Source organism: Zingiber officinale, chromosome 7A, assembly GCF_018446385.1.
Source record: "Zingiber officinale cultivar Zhangliang chromosome 7A, Zo_v1.1, whole genome shotgun sequence".
Lineage (NCBI taxonomy): Eukaryota > Viridiplantae > Streptophyta > Magnoliopsida > Zingiberales > Zingiberaceae > Zingiber > Zingiber officinale.
The window spans coordinates 36,312,340-36,319,476 of NC_055998.1; positions in this window are offsets into that span (position 1 = coordinate 36,312,340).

Here is a 7,137-nt window from a genome sequence, read left to right on the forward strand (position 1 = left end):
GAAGTTCAAGATGTGAACAATAGCACTGATGCCTCGATGGAAATTGAACTGGAACCACAAAGTGTTATGGATGATGTTGTTCCACAAGGAGTTGAGGAGCAACAACCGGTTCAAGTAGACATACCTCTTCGCAGGTCTGATAGGGTACGTCGTCAGCCTGAGAGATACTCATTTCTCTTGTCTGACCATGATGACATTATGCTCATAGAGGATGAGCCTACCACCTATCAGGAAGCTGTGATGAGACCAGATTCCGAAAAATGTCTAGAGGCCATGACATCCGAAATGGAATCCATGTACACCAACCAAGTATGGACTTTGGTTGATCCACCTGAAGGGGTAAAACCCATTGGGTGCAAGTGGGTCTTTAAGAGAAAGACTGACATGGATGGACTTATCTATAAGGGTCGCTTGGTAGTTAAAGGTTTCAAGCAGATTCATGGTATTGACTATGATGAAACCTTTTCTCCAGTAGCGATGTTTAAGTCCATTCGGATCATGCTTGTTATTGCAGCCTACCATGATTATGAGATATGGCAGATGGATGTCAAAACCGTGTTCCTGAATGGAAACCTACTCGAGGATGTGTACATGACACAACCTGAGGGTTTTGTAGATCCACATACAAGCTGCATAGGTCCATTTATGGACTAAAGCAAGCTTCTCGGAGCTGGAATCTTTGATTCGATGATGCAATCAAATAGTTTGGTTTCATCAAGAACGAAGATGAGCCTTGTGTCTACAAGAAGGTTGTAGGGGATATAGTTGTCTTCCTCATATTGTATGTGGATGACATACTACTCATTGGGAAGGGCATCCCTATGCTTCAGTCTGTCAAGACTTGGCTAGGGAGTTTCTTCTCAATGAAGGACTTAGGTGAAGCATCTCACATTCTAGGGATACAGATCTATAGAGATAGATCTAAGAGATTGCTTGGCCTAAGTCAGAGTACATACATTGACAAGGTACTCCTTCGGTTTGCCATGCAGAACTCCAAGAAGGGATTTTTGTCGATGTCACATGGCGTGAGTCTTTCGAAGACTCAAGGTCCCTCTTCTAGAGAGGAGAGAGACCGCATGGATCAGATCCCTTATGCCTCAGCCATAGGACCGATCATTTACGCCATGCTATGTACTCGACCTGATGTCTCGTATGCTTTGAGCATGACGAGCAGATACCAGTCAGATCCAGGTGGAAGTCACTGGATAGCGGTCAAGAATATTGTTAAGTACTTAAGAAGGACTAAAGAATATTTCTTGATATATGGAGGCAATGATGAGCTAGCTGTAAAGGGTTACAGTGATGCTAGCTTCCAGACCGACCAGGATGACTATAGATCGCAGTCGAGGTTCGTGTTTTGCATTAATGGTGGTGCTGTGAGCTGGAAGAGTTCGAAGCAGGACATAGTAGCTGATTCTACGACAGAAGCCGAGTACATTGCTGCATCAGAGGCAGCAAAGGAGGCAGTTTGGATCCGCAAGTTCATCACTGAACTTGGGGTGGTTCCTAGCATTGCTGACCCCATTGAGCTCTATTGTGACAATAATGGAGCTATAGCACAGGCGAAGGAACCTCGCTCACACCAACGGACCAAACACTTACTACGGCGCTTCCATCTCATTCGAGAGATCATCGAGAGATGAGATGTGAAGATTTGTAGAGTACCTACAGAGGCTAACATCGCAGATCCCTTGACCAAAGCTTTGGCACAGAAGAAGCATGATGGTCACACTAGGTCATTTGGGCTTAGAGCCTACACTGATTGGCACTAGTGCTAGTGGGAGATTGTTAGCTAGAGCACTAGAGCCAATCATTAGATGATTGTATTTTGGACTTATTGTATCATATTCTATATAAACAAAGGCATTTGGATTTTGGTTATTATACTTACTTGTATTTGTGCCAAATAAACTAAGTATAATAATGTCCTTGAGTAGATGGTTCTCACCTATATCAATCGGTTAGTTGAACCGATAGTGAGATGATATAGGGAACACTACTCTTAATCATTCATAGTCGAGTATTAACATTCAGGGACAATGTTAATGCAATAAGACTAGCATGTAGGTCAACTCGATGACTTGATCTCACAAGTCATGGATATAAAGATATCAAGTTGACACATGGGTATATATTAAAGAATATATACTGAATGACCCCACCATGAGAAAGTATCATGGATCGTTATATGAGTGTCATATAATTTCTCATGTGGCTATTAGTATGACTACTAGTCCTTAGACCTAAAGTCACCATAGTTCCCTACATAAGGAGTTATGTACTTTGGTTTCGTCAAACGTCACCCGTAACTGGGTGGACTATAAAGGCGATTACTGGGTATATAACAAATTATGCAGAGGGATGTGAGTGATGTAGATGGGATCTATCCCTCCTATATGACGGGAGAGACATCGGTATTCTTGATAGAGTGAGACCACGAAGTGCATGGCCATGCCCAAATGAGTCAATATAGGATATTGAGCTCATTTGATTTAGTGAGTCTACTTGGAGTTCAAGATTTAGATTGGTCAGAGGATGACACGGTCTATGCCTCACATTGACCAATCTAGATGTCTAGGATAGAAGGACACTTGTCATATATTGTGAGGAGTCACAATTAGTAGTCACAAGGTGATGTTGGATCTCGACATTCTTGTAACTTGGGTCGTAATGATGTGTTGCTAGATACCGCTCATTACTTATGCTCCTAAATGGGTTTAGGGCATTGCCAACGTTACAAGAACCTATAGGGTCACACACTTAGGACAATTAGATGGAGATTAGGTTCATATGATGAACCAAGAGGATTAGATTCATTTGATGAATCAAATTGGATTAAGAGTAATCCTAATTGGGCTAACTTGAGTTTGACTCAAGTTGATTCATGTGTTCAATGAGTCTAATTTAGATTTTGACTCATTGAATCAATTTAATTAAATGAATTAGATTCATTATATTAAGTTGGCTTGAGTCAAATGGTTGGATTCGATCAACCATGGAAGAGATTTGGTCATGTTTGACTTGACTTGAGAGGAAGATTAAAAGTCAAGTTTGACTTGACTTTATGCCACCTCATTGGTGAGTTGGCATTGATGTGGACCAATGATGATGCACCACATCATCATGGTTGCCACCTCATGGGAGTTACTAGTGAGTGCCACCTCATGGAGGTTACATTCCCTCTTTGATGACAACTTAATGCATTAATGAGGGGGTTACATTTGGGAAATGTGGCCGGCCACAATTTGAATGAAAATGGATTCATTTTCATTCAAGTGATGATTATTGCATCTTCTTCCTCTCAAGCTCTCCCTCTCCTCCTCAACTTGGCCGAACCATACATAGGTGCTAGCACACCTTTTGTGTGGTTTTCTCCACCTACGTGTTCGTGTGGATACTTCTAGAGGGGTATCTATCTTGATACTCTTGAGATCCGGCGTTTTGGACGAGCGGGATACGCGAAAGGCACGCTTCGAAGGTATAATTCTTCTTCATGTAGATCTAGGAGTAGATCTAAGTTGTAAACTCGTACTCGTATCGTTTTTGAAAAGTTTTCTTCGCACGAGATCCGTTGGCTAGGGTGATTCGGGGTTTCCGCGACGCGAAAAAGCGGTTTTCGCGGCCCGAAAAACCCAACAGTCTAATCTTTAGCTACTTAAGTAGAGGAAGGAGGCATTGTTTTCTAGCATCCCTTGGAGCATTGTGGTGGTGGCCGAAACTTGGAAGCAAGGAGGGCTTTGGTGGTTTTCTTCTTGGTAGATCGTCGCCCACATGACGTCTAAGAAAAGAAGAGGAATACAATAGAAGATCAAGAGGTTGTTGCTTACAAAGAAAGGTATCACTAGTAGTTTTATTCCGCATCATACTAGTTTTCTTTGTATGGATTTTGAAATACCAAACACAAGAGGCTTACGATTCTAGGTTATCAAATTTATGTTTTTGATTTTGTGTTTCTTTTTCTTTTCGAACTTGTGATTTGATTGTTCTTTTTGGTTAAACCTAGGGTTACTATAAGGAAATTAAATATTAAATTTCGTTGAAAGGCTTTGTCTAGGAAGCGGTTGTTGGTGCAGTGAGCACCAGATGATCGAACCTGAGTTTTGATTATGGCAAAGGGCTCAAAGTTAAGTGGTGGTGTTATCTAACAAAGCTCATGGAGCTTGCAGGAAAGTCCTAAGTGATACTTAGGCAAAAGTCCTAGCTGCGGTTAGGCAGGCAAAAACCCTAGGGGGTGGTAACCCTAGGTCATAGGGGGTGGTAACCCTATGCGGGAAGTCTTGGCAGGTCGATGGCTTCAGGCAAAAGTCCTAGGGGGTGGTAACCCTAGGTGAAAAGTCCTGGTGTCGCGAACCAGGTGAAAGTCTGGACTAGCCGGGAAGCGGATGTCCAGCAGAAAGTCCGGAAGCGTCAAATGCCGAGCAAAAGTCCAGTCGATCTGGAGGATCGTACTGGCAACAGGTAAATCTCCTGAGTGGAGTAGGTGAGGACGCGTTCCCCGTAGAGGGAACAGTAGGCGTCGGGTCGACCTAGGGTTTCGGTTGGAAACCTGAAGTCAGACTCGGACAGTCCGGAGACTGTTAATACTTCATTTATAATATCTGTTGTATTATGTGCTAACTTTGTGTTGCGGGTAGTGTTTGGGACTAACATATCTTGCAGTGCAAAGGAGCAACTTAAAGCCTCGGATGAATTGGAGGCGCCTCGGATGCGAGGCTGGAGCTGGCTGCGAGAAGCTGGTCAAGGCGCCTTGATGAGCAGTGTAAGGCGCCTTGAGCGGATGAAGCGCCTGTGAAGCGATGGAAGGCGCCTTGAGTGTGATAAGATTCGACCGTTCGCTCCTCATCTCCCGGTGACTTGTTCAAGGCGCCTTGGTGAGCGATGAAGGCGCCTTGAACACCCTTTATAAGGGGTTTCGACCAGCAGCTCCTAACAACAACTTCCAAGCAATCTTTCTGCTACAAGCTGCTCACGAGACGATCCCGAAGTGCTGCTACGAGACACCGACGACCCGGAGCTCCGAAATCTTCAGATTACGATATTGTCGTCGGTATAACTGTACTTTTTCATTATACTTAACTGTAATACTTGTACTCTTGTCGAACTTATAGTTGTTGCCCACGGAAAGCGATCAAGGATCGCGGGCCTTCGAGTAGGAGTCGTCACAGGCTCCGAACGAAGTAAATTCTCTTGTCTTTCTGTGTGGTTGTTTACTTTCCGCTGCGTTACTTCTCCGATAGATTTTACGATTCCGATAATTGAACGATTTTAGCCACGAGCGCTATTCACCCCCCCTCTAGCGCGTCTCGATCCAACAATTGGTATCAGAGCGGGGTCGCTTTGAACTGGTGCAACCACCATTCAAGCATTTTTCGTGGCTTTATCGTGTGTATAGGGTAAAAATAAAATCTTACGCCTTTCGTTTTTTTTCCCTCCAAAATTATTTTCGAAAAATTCATTATCATCCTTTTCACGGCTTATTAGTATTGATAAAATATTGAATTTGGCAAAATTTGAAATAATATCTTTTAAAATATTTTTTTAATAATATTTTATTATTTTTTTTCGAAACTGGTGAACTTCTATTTCTATCCTTCCATACCGCACTGCTAATCCAGGATCAAGTCCTGGTACATTTTTTTTGCTATTTTTTTGTGGGCAAGGTTCTTTTAAATGGCCCTCCAAGAAGGCTTTAGCACTTTTCGCCCCCCGCTCTTCTCCGGCGAAGACTTTACCTATTGGAAGAACCGGATGATCTACCATCTCAAGACGCAAGTCGAGATGTGGATCATCATCCAGACCGGTCTCGAGCTACCACTTGACGGCGCTGGAGAACTCGTTTCATGCACTAACTGGGATACCAGCATAAGAAAGAAGGTCGAAGCTGATGCCAAAGCAACCTGTATGCTGCAATGCGGGTTGACAAAAGAAGAACTGAATAGAGTCGGACCATTTTCAAGTGCGAAGGAGCTGTGGAACAAACTAATCGAGCTGCACGAGGGCACGTCAGACGCTAAAGTAAGTAAGCGTGATTTAATTTTAAATAAATTATATAATATTAAAATGCAGGAAGGTGAGACGGCAAACCAGCTTCACGCACGCATCCGGGACCTACTCAACGGGCTTCATGCGATCGGCCAAAAAGTGGAAAACCGCGACGTAATAAGGTACGCGCTAAGTGCTTTTCCGAGGAACACTTTGTGGGCATCCATGGTTGATGCTTACAAAGTTTCCAAGGATTTATCCTCAATAAAACTAGATGAATTGTTTTCTGAATTAGAATTGCATGAGCAGACTAATGCATGCCCGGTCGAGAAAGGTGTTGCTTTGGTTGCAGGTACTAGCAGAACACGTGAACCGACGTCAAGGCGCAAATCTAAAATATCAGAGGACGAAGACGATGAATCAGACGCAGAAGACGAAGACGAAGTTATTTCCAACTTGATAAAACTCGTACGGAAGATGTGCAAGTCGAAGAAGGCAACTCAAATGAACACAAAGGACAGATCAGATGTCACCTGCTACGGCTGTAACCAAAAAGGTCACTACAAGCCAGATTGCCCAAACAAGAAGAAAAGAAGAAAGGCATTGAAAGCAACCTGGTCCGAGTCGTCAGACGAATCCGAGACTGACAAGGAAGAAGAACCAACGAGCTTTCTCGCATTACTGGCGCAGGCTAACATAATTGACGAAATCGAGTCCGAACTCGAGTCCGAAGCCGAGAACGAGTCAGAAACAGAGTCCGACCGAAGCCACGGATCCGCATCCGTTTCCGAAGGCCCGATCCCCACTGTAAGTTCTTTTCTCGCCGAAACTCAAATAGATGACTTAAGAAATTTAGTTCCTTATTTGCTTAAAAAATTGGCTAAATCCAACATCCGGGTTAGGTCGCTCCAAAAGGAAGTAATAGCCCTTAAGGAAGCGACTGACTCGAGTTCTTTAACTGAGTCAGTTCAAGTTGGAAATTCAACTCAAGTCCAACAACTTGAGGAAGAAAATTCCAATTTGAAAACTCAAATTAAAGAACTCAAGGATACGTTAGAACGCTTTACGTTGGGTTCCAAAAATTTGGATCTGATTCTTGGAAAACAGCGTGCCGTTTACAACAAATCCGGACTTGGATTCAAGCCCAAAACTAAA